General features: G+C 42.9%; 1 long non-coding RNA gene across 1 annotated transcript; it reads left to right on the forward strand.

Annotated features, from left to right (window-relative positions):
* The first annotated feature begins 8,953 nt into the window (after window positions 1-8,953).
* Window positions 8,954-12,647, forward strand: LOC310845113. Its single transcript, XR_014564469.1, has 3 exons — window positions 8,954-9,155; window positions 10,608-10,672; window positions 12,307-12,647. It is a non-coding gene; the product is annotated as an uncharacterized lncRNA (long non-coding RNA).
* The last annotated feature ends 585 nt before the right edge of the window (window positions 12,648-13,232 follow it).

A 13,232-nucleotide genomic window follows, 5' to 3' on the forward strand; every position in this document is an offset into this window, starting at 1 on the left:
ACTACCCTGCAGTTTTACTTTTGCATGAACTGCACAAGGAATAGTATGCCAGGGAGGGCTTGGCCCCCACAAATGGGATGGAGGTAAAACAGTTAGCCTTCCTTTTCAAGGAATTCTCTCAGAAAGCTCCAAACTGGACTTAGCAAAAACTCTGGTGCCGACGTATCCTGAGAGTGACCACATGGTCTATGTCACTTTGTGGTTGGAGTTGCATCTGAGGGGAATGTTGGCCTACAACATCCTCTAAAAAAAAACCAACCCAGTCTATTTGTCTACTGCTATATAAACCCCCTGTAATATTTCTGCTGTCTCCCGCAGTTTTGAAAATATTGGCATTTTTTGTTATACACTCTAGAAATAAAAGCAAAAGAACAGAAAAAAGTAACCAGTGAGTTGGGGATAGATTTTGCAGTGGCAGAATCCATTGGTAAATTTTCCTGCATGAGGATTATTGAAACAAATGAGAGCTGGAGGAGAACACAGTTGCAAAACTCTCATTAACTCCAATGAAACTTGCACAGGAAAACTTGCCAGTGGGTCCCTATCCAGGTCATTTGGCACCCAGAGCCTCATTTTCTGCCTATAGTTCTGCTTCATATTCTCGTTGGTTTTGGCAAGCTGAGCATCTCACAGTGCCATTCACCTGACTATGGGAGTTCCTGCCAGGAGGGCAATGAAGATGGCAAGGACAATGTTTAAGTGATAGATCATCTGTTTTGCACATAGAATGTCACAGGTCTAATCCCCAGCATCTCTGGGTACGTCCTTTGCCTGAAACCATGGAGAACCACTTTCACTCCGGGCTCATCCACACCTCTGCTGCTTCCCCACTAGGAAAACCCATGGTTTAGTGTGGAATTGTGAGGTTGAATCCAAGAAACCATTGGTGGATAAGGGGATTTGAATGGTTCTAAGCCAAATGGTGGATAAGGGGATTTGAATGGTTCTAAGCCAAATTCAACACCATATGCAGCAGGGGGAGGCAACGTTCTGCATGTGAAGTTGGGAGAAGCCAGGGACAAATCTGAATGTTGTGGACACATGGCTCAATGGTCAGTGGCTGATCCTCCACCATTGTCTTGGTGCCACCACTAAAGAGGTTGGTTTGACACGCCTTCCTCTCCGTGGCAGCAGGAAGAGAAGGAGCCCACCAATGGAGGTACACTGTACTGTGCTCTGCTCTTCAGCTCTGTGCTTTTGGGGCATGGGGTTCCTGGACCCTACCCCAAAAATATAAGGGGGGAAAGGGCTCGGCTCTTCAGAGGTTGAAGGCTAGCAGAGTGGGTTAGGAGGAAATAATGGGGGCACATTTGGGATCTAGTCTCCATTGCAACTCAGAACTACCACCTGCATGAAGCTATCTAACCCCTTGGATGGCTTTAAAAGAGGATTGGTTAAATTCATGGGGGATAAAGCTCTCAATGGGTACCAGCCATGAAGACTATGCTCTGCTTCCATGGCTGGAGGCAGTAATGCTTCTGAAGACCAGTTGCTGGAAATCACAGGAAGTGAGTGTGCTCAGCACCTTCTTGCAGGTTCCCCACAGGCCACTTGCTGACCCTCTGTGAGAACAGGGAGCTGGACTAGATAGACCGTGGACCTGTTGAAGCAGGTACTTCTCATGTCATTTTTAAAAGAGGGATATTATTACTTAGAGGCAGAATAAAGTATGTGCACCACATATGGCTAGACCTCTTGTAGTAAAGGGGGGGGGAGGTTTTTTAAAATAAATAAATAAATAAATCATGCAGAAAATCCCCAGTGGAACAACAGAAGTGCCTTCAGTGCAAAGCCTGTTACAAATAAATAAATGTGAAATCAAAAAGCAATAAGACCTAACAAGAAGCATTTTATAAACCCGTAAAACATCCCTTGTGCAGTTAACCTCATAACACACTCGAAGCATGAATAAATGATCCCATAAAGTAAGACTTGCTTGGCTTATCTGTGTAATTAATTAATAAAACATTTTTTTAAAAGGGGGAATTTTAATGGGTGGTGTTGCTATGTGGTTTCCCCTATGGTTAAAAAAAAAGGTTGCATAATTTCTTAGCGGTCGACAGCAGGTTTCACTTAGCTGTTCCTTTCCATTTGTCATAGGTTGCCAGTCATCTGGGGAAGTTGCCTTAGGGAAAAGCCATAACTCAGTAATAAGAGTGCTGACACTGTGTACAGATAATCCCAGATTCCATCTTTAACACCTGTTAAAAGAATGTTAGGTATCAAGCTTTAGTACAGGAATAACCAATGTTTTTTACTGAACTACAATTCCCACCACCAGCCAGCATAGCCAAGGGACAGAGGTGCTGGGGGTTGTAGTTCATCAACATCTGGAGAGCCCCACATTGGCTATCCTGCCTTAGACTGCAGGTCCCAAAGAGCCACCAAGAACTAGAGGTGAGAGGACTGGACTTGACGGATCAATAGTACACCTCAGTACAAGGCAACATAATATAGTGGTACCTCGATGCTGAAATGACTTTCCCCTTGAGGTATGCCTGGGACCAACATGTAATAATAAATTAGAAATGCACCAAAGTGGCAAATAAGAATTAAACGGAGCTATAGAATGGGATCTGTTGGGGGTGATGTGTCTCTTAATAGCATTATAGGAATTAAACAACTGAAGAACTAAACAAACAAAATGCCAGCCCAGTGATTTGAGTGTGCATGCATAAACGTTGCTCTGAGTCATGTTTTCTGGGAGAGCAATCCCACAGCAAGATCCACCAAGATGGGTTGGGTTAAGACACTGTGGATCTCCAGCTCATCTGAAAGGTTCCTTCTGCTCCAGTGTAACTTGCTGTTCTTGGCCCTGCCGGAGATATGCTGGAACATTTCACCGTCCTGGCTCAGCCAGGAAACAGCCTTCTAAGCTGAGTCTGAGATGTGTCAAGCCCTGAAAAGGGTTTTTTCTGTTGGTGTGGCAGTGGAGGCCAGAAAAGGGGGACTTAGGCTGGATCCTAAGTCCATTCAGCTCAGCCACATGACCCGGCAACCTGGCATAAGCAGTAAGGTAAAGGTAATAGAACCCCTGATCATTAGGTCTAGTCGTGGCTGACTCTGGGGTTGTGGCGCTCATTCGCTTTATTGGACAAGGGAGCCGGCGTACAGCTTCCAGGTCATGTGGCCAGCATGACTAAGCCGCTTCTGGCAAACCAGAGCAGCACACAGAAACGCCATTTACCTTCCCGCCGGAGCGGTACCTATTTATCTACTTGCATTTTGATGTGCTTTCGAACTGCTAGGTTGGCAGGAGCAGGGACCAAGCAATGGGAGCTCACACTTTGCCCCAACTTAACTTCTGCTTCTTACATTGCATCTTTATCTGAGTTCAAGCAAAGTTCTTGGTTCATAAGAAAGAGCAAAACTCCAGCATCCACAGCTGGGCAACATCTTTATTAAAAGGCAAGCCAAATTTTCACAAAATGGGGGAAAGTGTCATAGGACAAATGGAAACAAAAAGAACTTCTGCAACTAGACTCATGCCTCCTGGAAATTCATCTCAAGCGTGTTTCCTCGCTTGTTACCTCAGTTTACCTGAAATCACAGTGTTTTGCTTCTGCTCATCTAACAACTCCCTGTGCTTTGGTTAAGTGATTTCAATAGTGCTGAGGTTACTCGCACATGCCTCGAAGCAAACTGCAAAATATGCTGACTTGGTAGAATCCAGAGAACAAAATGAATGTCAGCTCCTCCAGGTCAAAGTAATATGTGAAGCTCAGACACCACCTTTAAAAGTTCTTGATATTTAAGCACACTCTTGAATGAGTCTTTCTTTCAAGGATGCTTTGTACTTGGTGGGTCTGTGCAAAGTAGATGTGCCGTTGCTATGGAATCCCATAATTCAGAAGGCTTTTCTAATGCACAAATAGTTGAGTGGCTTTATGGGATGTCAGTGATTGGTGAATTGGCTAATTTTAGTTTCTTGTTATTTTTAATCTTCAGTTCATCAGTGCATGATAAAAAACACACCCCAAAAAACAAAATTAATACACATTTTGTGCACATTTCTCTGAAACTGTGATTTTTGAATACATAGTTTTGCAAGCTACATTCAATAATGTAATGACTTTTTGTACATTGTTTTCGTGTTGAAAGCTCAGATATAATTTGGAAACAAACAGTTAGGGAAACGTCATGCAAATGGAATAAGTTGCCATGTGAATGCAACCCAAGTGGAGTCAAAACCCAATACAATTTAAAGTTCAAAATGCCAACCTGGCTGCCCAAGTGTAAAATCATAGAATTGTAGAATTGGGAGGAACCCCAAGGACCATCTAGTCCAACCTTCTGCAATGCAATAATCTCAACTAAAGCATCCATGACAGGTGACCATCCAGCCTCTGCTTAAAAACCTCCAAGGAAGGAGAGTCCACAATCTCCTGAGGGAGTCTTTTCCACTGTCGAACAGCTCCTACTGTCAGAAAGTTCTTCCTGGTGTTTAGTAAGAATCTCATTTCTTGTAACTTTAAGTCACTGGTTTGGGTTCTAACTTCAAGAGCAGGAGAAAACAAGCTTGCTCCATCTTCCCTGTGGCCGCCTTTTATATATTTGAAGGTGGCTATCTTATAGTCTCCTCTTAGTCTCCTTAGTAACTTCTTTTCCAGGCTAAACATGCCCAGCTCCTTCAACCATTCCTCATAAGTCTTGATTTCCAGACCTTTTGATCATCTTGGTTGGCCTTCTTCGCACACATTCCAGTTTGTCAATACCCTTCTAAAATTGTGGTTCCCAGAACGGGACACAGTATTCCAGGTCTGGTTTGACCAAGGCAGGTGATCAGGTTGACTCCTGAATGTCTCATGTAATGTTTAAATTCATTACTGAATGCAAGCTCTACCATTTTTCACAGGCTCTGATCCACCTGATTTCACAAGTCATGTGGTGGTGGACAGAGGGTCAGGGTCACCCACCTTTTAAATGTGGCCCATGGAGCAGGTGGCCAGTTTTTGATTCGGCCCATCCCTGACCTAACTAAGCAGTGCAGTCAAAGATCTAAGTGAATGCAATCTGTACTGCAGCCTAGCATAAAACACAAAATGCTTAAGCAAAACACTGACAGCTCCATGAAACAAGTCTAGTATATTAATTTTTGCAAATGCAACTGGACCGTGTACACCCAATGTCATCCAGAACGCAACATGGAACACGTACTTTCAGAATAGGCTTGGGGACTTTTAATGGGTTCCCCCCCAATAGACAAATAAAATAAAGAAGTTATATTTTTGTGTGCAGAAGGGGTGCAGACTCCATCTCTTATTTTAAATTCTCTTCTCCACAGGAGTTTCAGGGAATCATGAAGCATTAAGATGAAAGGATTTGCAAACAGAAAGATCATCTGTTATTTAAAATGAGCCCATTTTACAATGTTCCCATTCACCAGATATCGTTTCCAGTTGACAACTAATCACATACATCATTTTCATTAATTTATACAGCAGATTAGTTATAATCTATAGATTTTCAGGGAAGCACATTTATGGAGCCTGACTCTGATTGAACATTCCTTTGATTGATGATTTAATACCACTTTCCCTTCAGAAATTAAGCAAATAAATTGGCTATAAATTTTATATGAAAGTGAAATGAAGCTGTAATGGAAGCGATAATGCACAAACATACGTGTCGGATCCTAGTTGTTTTGCATAACATTCGGCCCTGAGGAAGAGTTCAGGAGAACTTGAAATCTTTGCACACTACACACTATTTTAGGTGAGCTTCATGAGGCTTTTGGAGTATCAGGTGACTTGATCAGCTGGTCAGCAGACCCACATATGCCTTATGGGATGTTAGATGTGAAGAAGAATTGATTGTTAAACCACTCTGAAAATTGCAGCTGTGGGAAAAGAATAAAGGACCCCTGACCATTAGGTCCAGTCGTGACCGACTTTGGGGTTGCCGCGCTCGTCTCACTTTATTGGCTGAGGGAGCCGGCATACAGCTTCCAAGTCATGTGGCCAGCATGTCTAAGCTGCTTCTGGTGAACCAGAGCAGCGCACAGAAACTCCGTTTACCTTCCCGCTGGAGCGGTACCTATTTATCTACTTGCACTTTGATGTGCTTTCGAATTGCTAGGTTGGCAGGAACAGGGACCGAGCAACAGGAGCTCACCCTGTTGTGGGGATTTGAACCGCCGACCTTCTGATTGGCAAGTCCTAGGTTCTGTGGTTTAACCCACAGCGCCACCCGCATCCCTACGGGAAAAGAATAGGGGTCTCCTAATAGCTCTCAGCTCCCTTAACAAACTACACCTCCCAGAATTCTTTGGGGGATGTTTAACATGGTATCAGAGGATTTATAGTGTGAATGTGGCCCAGGCATGGAGCACACATACTCACAACCCACAGGCCAGGGGTCAACCTTGAAAGGCTATTTGATGCACTATAGCCCAATGAGCAATCCTCTGGGAAACCATCAGGGTGAAAAGGATGAGAAAAGAATTTAGTTTTGGGAACCATCTGCCAGCACCTGGGAGTGTGATTTAGAAAAAAAGGCGCTGCTGGTAATTGCACTGCAAACCTTTAGCAGGGATTGACAACCTGCTGCTGTCAGTAATAGGAGTTGCTGTCCTTAGTATGAAAAGTTGCCACTGTCGGGCACTGAGTATATTCAATGTTGCTAAGGGAAGCAAAGTTTTGGCGTATGGAGACTAAAAACGGCTGTTTGGAGAAGCAGCAAAGCATGGATGTTCCAACTTCCTCGGTTATTAGAGAATATGTGGCATTGCATTCTAGATTAAAGATGCTTTCACATAAAAAAGTGCATTTGGGGATATTGTTAATTTGTGCCAGAACGATTTTTAAATAATCAAATGGATAGTTGAGTCAATTGATCTTTTGCATTCAAACACAGATCGCATCCCACGGACTGGCTGGGTGCAGAGGAATGGTGTGAGGAACCAGCTGGGAAACCCACAAGGGAAGAAGGCTCAGAGTTAGAGGATTGTTGGTGGGACAATGATGACTGGTCAGAGGGAGAAGAATGGAAGGAAGAGGTGGTAGAAGCTGAAAAGGCAGAGATGAGTCTGGCTGCTGAAAAGGTATGGGTTGTCATGAAGTAGTGATCCAGTGAGCAAATATCGCTTGGTGGGGACCCTCAGGCAGGTTGTAACAATTAGTCCCCAAAGTGGGAGCATGTGATGGGGCTGGCTGGTTGCCAGCATTCCCCAGACCTTATAAATCTTCGAGTTAACCTGCCAGGGGAGGGAGAGAACATGCTATGTTTGATGTTTGATGTTCTGTAGCTGGTGCCAGAGGAGAAGACTGGTAACCTGCCTGGTGCCTGCATGTGATTGATCAGTAGCTATGAGGGAGGACTTGGGAAAGCGACCCCCTCCTTGACACGGGTGTCTCTCCTTCGTGCTGTGACAAGCTCTCCTCCCCCTTAGTCTCCTAGAACCAGGAGAGGCATGAGGAGGTTAGCTTCACACATGCACAGCCTCCAATTGCCTGGGGAAAACCCTGGAAGGGACTTAGGCAGCTGTGGGAACCTTCAATCTCAGCAACTGCTTCATGGGGGCCAATGATGAGTTGCTGTGCTAATAAAGAGTTAACTTGTGCAGTGTGATTTACTGCTGGCTTGCTTCTTTCATAGGAACATAGTAAACTAATTTATATGAAGTTAGACCACTGGCCCCCCATGTCTTGTTGGAGGCCAAAGAATGGGAAGGGCCATAACTCAGTGGTAGAGCATCTTTACGTGCAGAAGGTCCCGGGTTCAATAACTGGTGTCTACAGGTAGAGCTGGGAGGCTATTTGAAAAACTGGAGAGCTGCTGCCAGTCCTTATAGATGATACTGAGGAAAATGGACCAATAGTCTGGCTTGGTGCAAATCATCTTCCTGTGATCATTTTTTTTAGTAAATGACAGATGCCAAAAAGAGTTGTAGTTTGTAGTTTGTGTGCGTCTTTTCTCCCCTACCAGTTAATATAATTTTCCCTTGCAGTTTAACAAACAGCTTTCTCCATACTGCTCTCAACACATCCACACAGGAAGTGTTTGCATGGGCAATTGTACAAAATAATTATTTGCGCTCTCTCTCTCTCTCTCTCTCTCTCAGAAAAAACCCCGGCCTCTGCAATGTAAGCAAATAGAAATAGCAATCCTAAAACAGCAAATATTGTTTCTTTCCTCTCTTTTTTGCATTGCCTCATCAGCTTAAGCATTTTATGAGACTCTTCCTTTTATCAAAGACACATTTAAATCAAGGAAATGATTTTTTAATACTAGGGCAGAAATTAATTTCATGCTTCCCCTAGCAAATGCCTACTATCAAGAACTGAGTAAACAAACATTTGCACATCTGCTACTGTTAAATGAAAGCAGAATAAAAGAAATTGTAATGGGAGCTTGATCTTAATTTCTGTACTGCTATTCTAATGTGCAACTGCATATGCCTTGCCCAGAGTTTGTGGAAACTATAATGAAACTTTGGCGACCTTTTGACAGTGGAATCACATTCAGTGTGACTCTGACCTTTCAGGAGTCGGTTATTTCTTGGTTCAGGAAGAGAGCTGCACATGTTCCAGAGGCAATCCTCCTTGCTGCATCAAGAACCACATGCAAAATGGGCTACTGCATATACAAAGTCGCAATTAGCTCACAGCAAAGCTGTCCGTGCCGATCTGATCAGTAGTGCTGGCTATTTGTATGAACAAATAGTCAGGCAGCCCACTGCAGCACACCCACCAGGGGCCATCTTATTTATTGTTTATTTCTTATTTAAATTCATGAACCTCGGACGCTTGGAATGGCTGAAAGCAATATACAATTAAATGCATGGGGCAAATTTGAGATCTGCACCCATTCATTTGCACAACTGCATAGAATTAGAGAACCATGAAGTTGGAGGGTATTTTGTAGGTCAGATAAAAGAAAGTGTTTATTCACACAGTTCATTGTTTAACTATGGAACTCATTCCCACAGGAGGCAGGGATGGCCACCGTGGTGTTTGCCCGTTCTTTTGAAAATGTCTGTACAGGGGGAGAGAAAGAGTTAATAGGTAGACCAATAGAAAAGCCAGAGGCGGAGCCTACCTGTCTATAAAAGGGCTTAGCCCGAGGTTTAGTTAGTTGGCTGGTTGGTTGGGAAGAAGCAGTTGGGAAAGCAGTTGGCAGACAGATGGAAATAGAGAGACAGTTAGTGCAGCTGTGTGAGGGGAGGTAGAAGAGTTAGAGACAGAATAAAATAAAACTAAGAGGGTAAAGGGTAACAGCGTTTTGAAAGCATTTAAAGTTTATTTGTGTTTGCAACAAACTACTTAAGAACCTGACTGAGACTAAGTGATTTACTGGGGACGACCTGGTTGATGGCTGCAGATTAGTGGTGTACGAGTCAATAGTCTGTGAGATGACCAGGGGCTCCATAAGAATGCAGTGCATTGTTTAACTATGGAACTCACTGCCACAGGAGACAGGGATGACCACCAACTTGAATGGCTTTAAAAGAGGATTGGATAAATTCATGGAATGGTTCCTAGCCCAGATGGCCATGCTCTGTCAGCACCATCAGAAGCAGCAATACTTCTGAATAACTCTTGCTGGAAACCACAGCAGGGGAGAAGGATCTTGCGCTTGGGTTCTGACGGATGATTTAACACAAGCATCTGGTTGGCGACTGTGTCTCTTCTTGTGCTTTATGTTCTTATGTCATCCTCCCCAACTCTTCTCAATCCAGGAACTCCAGAACTAGATCATGCCTGACAGCTGAATTTCCAGTGGCTGACTAAGGAGACATTACTGTCTCTTTAGTAATGGTTCCAGCAAGTAGTTAAAAATATAGAAGCAATAAGAAGCAGTGAGGAGACAGGCCCAAAGGTTTTTGCTTCATGTTTCTTGCTTCGACCTAGGGGCTCTTATTTATTCTGCCTCAGGACCTAACATTAGACAGAGTGAAGTGCCCACCTCAGGTGACTGAGTTTGGGTGTCATGAAAGGGCAGCAAATTGTTAGTTGTATCGATGAAAGCTTTGGGGATTTTCTGACTCGATTGCCAAAAAATGTGACCAGCCTTGGGTACTATGCACCTTGACTAAGGTGTGTGCATGTGTGCAGGGGCATAAGAACTGAAGAAGAGTCTACTCGATCAGATCAAAAGATAATCTAGTCCAGCATCTTGTTCTTACGCCCAAAATCAGGACCTGAGGGTAACAGGCCTCTCACCACATATGATCTCCAACATTCAGATTCATATAGCCTTATCCTCCATGAATTAGTCTAATCTTCTTTTAAAGCCACCCAAGATGGTCGCCATCACTACTTCTTGTTGAGGGTGAATGCCATAGTTTAACTAGGTGCTATATGAAGAAATACTTTCTTTTGTTTGCCCTGAATATCCCAGCACCTGGCTTCATTGAGTTCCCAGGGTTCTAGTGTCATGAGACTGGAGAGCAGAGGCAATTTCAGGCTTCCACAACCTCAGCCCTCCAGATGTTTTGAGACTACAGTTCCCATCATCCCTGACCACTGGTCCTGCTAGCTAGGAATTGTGGGAGTTGTAGGCCAAAAACATTTGGAGGGCCGAGGTTGAGGAAGCCTGCTCTATTTTCTAATGTGATGGGCCTAAGTAGGTAGTGCTAATGTACTGACATTTTATTGTTTCCTTAGTCCATCTCAAGAAGATTCACTTCAGGCAATACCATGAGGGGAAATAGAAGAAGGCAGAAACTAAGGTTGAAAAGCTGTAGCAAGCTTTTTTGTGTTTTTTTAAAGTGTTGTTTTGCTTTGTTCCCGGAACTGTACATCCAAAGCAGAACAATTTGCAAAATATTCCACATTTACTAGTTTTTACCTTTGTCATTTTAGTGTCCCATACTATATGGGATACTAAAATGACAAACATAAAAAGTAGTAAATGTGGAATATTTTGTGGGAAAACCTCATTTTTATTTTGCAGCTAAAATTAATTCAGCAAAAAAACCCCCCTTTTTTAAAAAAAATCCAATGTAATTAGATCAGTACCGATTTTTTAAAACTCCTTGCAATAGCAATTGATTTGTCAGTATTAAGATGCCTTTCAAATTTCTGGTTGCTTCAGTTTCAGTCACTATTGCAATTAAACTGCTCCACTGTTCTGAAATTAGAACCATTTAAATGATAAAATTTTATAAGGACAACATCTTCATTTGTCATTTTTTATTGTCTCTAAATAGTGATCTGGTCCCGTCATTTTATGCTATAGGCAGGTGGTCGCATATACAATAAAAGTAAAGGTAAAGGTACCCCTGCCCGTACGGGCCAGTCTTGACAGACTCTGGGGTTGTGCGCCCATCTCACTTAAGAGGCCAGGGGCCAGCGCTGTCCGGAGACACTTCCGGGTCACGTGGCCAGCGTGACATCGCTGCTCTGGCGAGCCAGAGCCGCACACGGAAACGCCGTTTACCTTCCCGCTGGTAAGCGGTCCCTATTTATCTACTTGCACCCAGAGGTGCTTTCGAACTGCTAGGTTGGCAGGCGCTGGGACCGAGCAGCGGGAGCGCACCCCGCTGCAGGGATTCAAACCGCCGACCTTTCGATCGGCAAGTCCTAGGCGCTGAGGCTTTAACCCACAGCGCCACCTGCGTCCCTCGCATATACAATACAACCCAATAAAATATTTTAATGCTGTTTAGTTATTTAATTAAGGATAATTTCCATTGAGTCTATTTATACCAAAGCTATTAATATGAATTTTTAATTGCATTTATTTGTGTGTGGTAGTTTCTCCAGTATCTGCATTTTTAGGCACACTATACCTGAATATGTTCATTTTTGCACACATTACATTCCTGAAAAACAGTAATGCAAAATTCAGAGAACTGTGAATTTTGAAGAATGGCTGTGTTGTTGTTTGAATAGTGTTTCAGAAAGTCCAAATTAGGTATATTTGCCTTTCAGTGTGAAATGAATCAAATATATTCCCCATCCTTACCAAAGCTGGCATTTAACCTGGTGTATGGAACTTTAAAGAGAAACAGCAAAAGGAAGGAACATGGGCTGCACAAATATTTCAAATTAAACAAGTTTTAAATGTAATAGGGGGGGGAAGTGTTGGACACAAATCTCCTGAATTGAAATGACTAACTTCCTGGATGGGTGAAACAGAGCATGGCATAAATCTTAAATAAAATATGAAGACTCAAGAGGAATTTGTCTCTAGAGGATTAGTTGCATGCTCTATTTCCTCTCAATAAACATGCTTCAGGGTGATGGGCAATCACCTTTTTTTGAGTCAGTGAAGGTGTGCTATCTCTGTGATGCAGATATAGTCAATCATCATAAACCTGTTGAACTAGGTACTTCAAATGTAGTGTCTATTGTTTTGCAGGTAATTCAATCAGGATGTTGAAAGAGTGATTTCCATTCATTGCACCAACGGTCTGAAAGACGGATGGTTTAATTAATCCAACTACATTCCTATAAATAAACAATGCAGGGCAGTTAACAGGCTACTTTGCTCATAGTATTATAGATTTTTTTGTTAGTATTCTTGAAGAGTACCATTTCGTACTAGATCAATTCAACCAAAGGCTGACAATATATGATTCCACCATGCCACTTTCAAGAAATGACAAGAACAACCATTACAACAAGAAAAGAGAAAACATGCAAATGTACATACTATCTACTGTTTCTAACCTAATTTTAAATTAAACATCCAACTTCTTTTCCCCCCACAATGACCATTGGTGATATGAGTTTTCCTTCTTCTTAGGGTGTTTTACTAGTTGAGAAAAACTCTATGCCCCAGGGGTAGCCTATCATGTTTCGCTGCCTGAAGCAAAATGGGGAGATGTTGCCCCCCACTTCCCTGTTGAAGCCTTGCTTATTGCCATTTGGTACAATAGTGGCAAATGGGAAGATGTTCTGAGGCAGATTCCATGGGGACAAAATAGTGGTAAAATTGCCCACCCTGTGCAGGAGTCACGTATAATTCCCCAAGCACTGCAAGATGAATATGGCATAGGAACAGACCTCAAATTTAACTGAATGCACTTCTCCGCTCCTTTGCAATTCCTCAGAGCAGTAAATTGTGTACTGAAGCTTGTTGTTTGGATCCACTCTATGAATATGGTTCCAAAAAGCAGCTGCTAAGGTTTAGTTGCCTTCTGCACCAATGATTTTGTCATTTGAGGATTGAAATGGGTTCTCTCCCCCCCCCCTTTTCTTGGCATTCAAATCTACAGCGCTCCATGCTTAACTCAAGGCCTTTGAGCATATATAGCAAAACCAGCAGAACTGAATCCAGAATTA

The sequence above is a fragment of the Podarcis gaigeae genome, assembly GCF_964106915.1.
Source record: "Podarcis gaigeae genome assembly, chromosome: 5".
NCBI lineage: Eukaryota > Metazoa > Chordata > Lepidosauria > Squamata > Lacertidae > Podarcis > Podarcis gaigeae.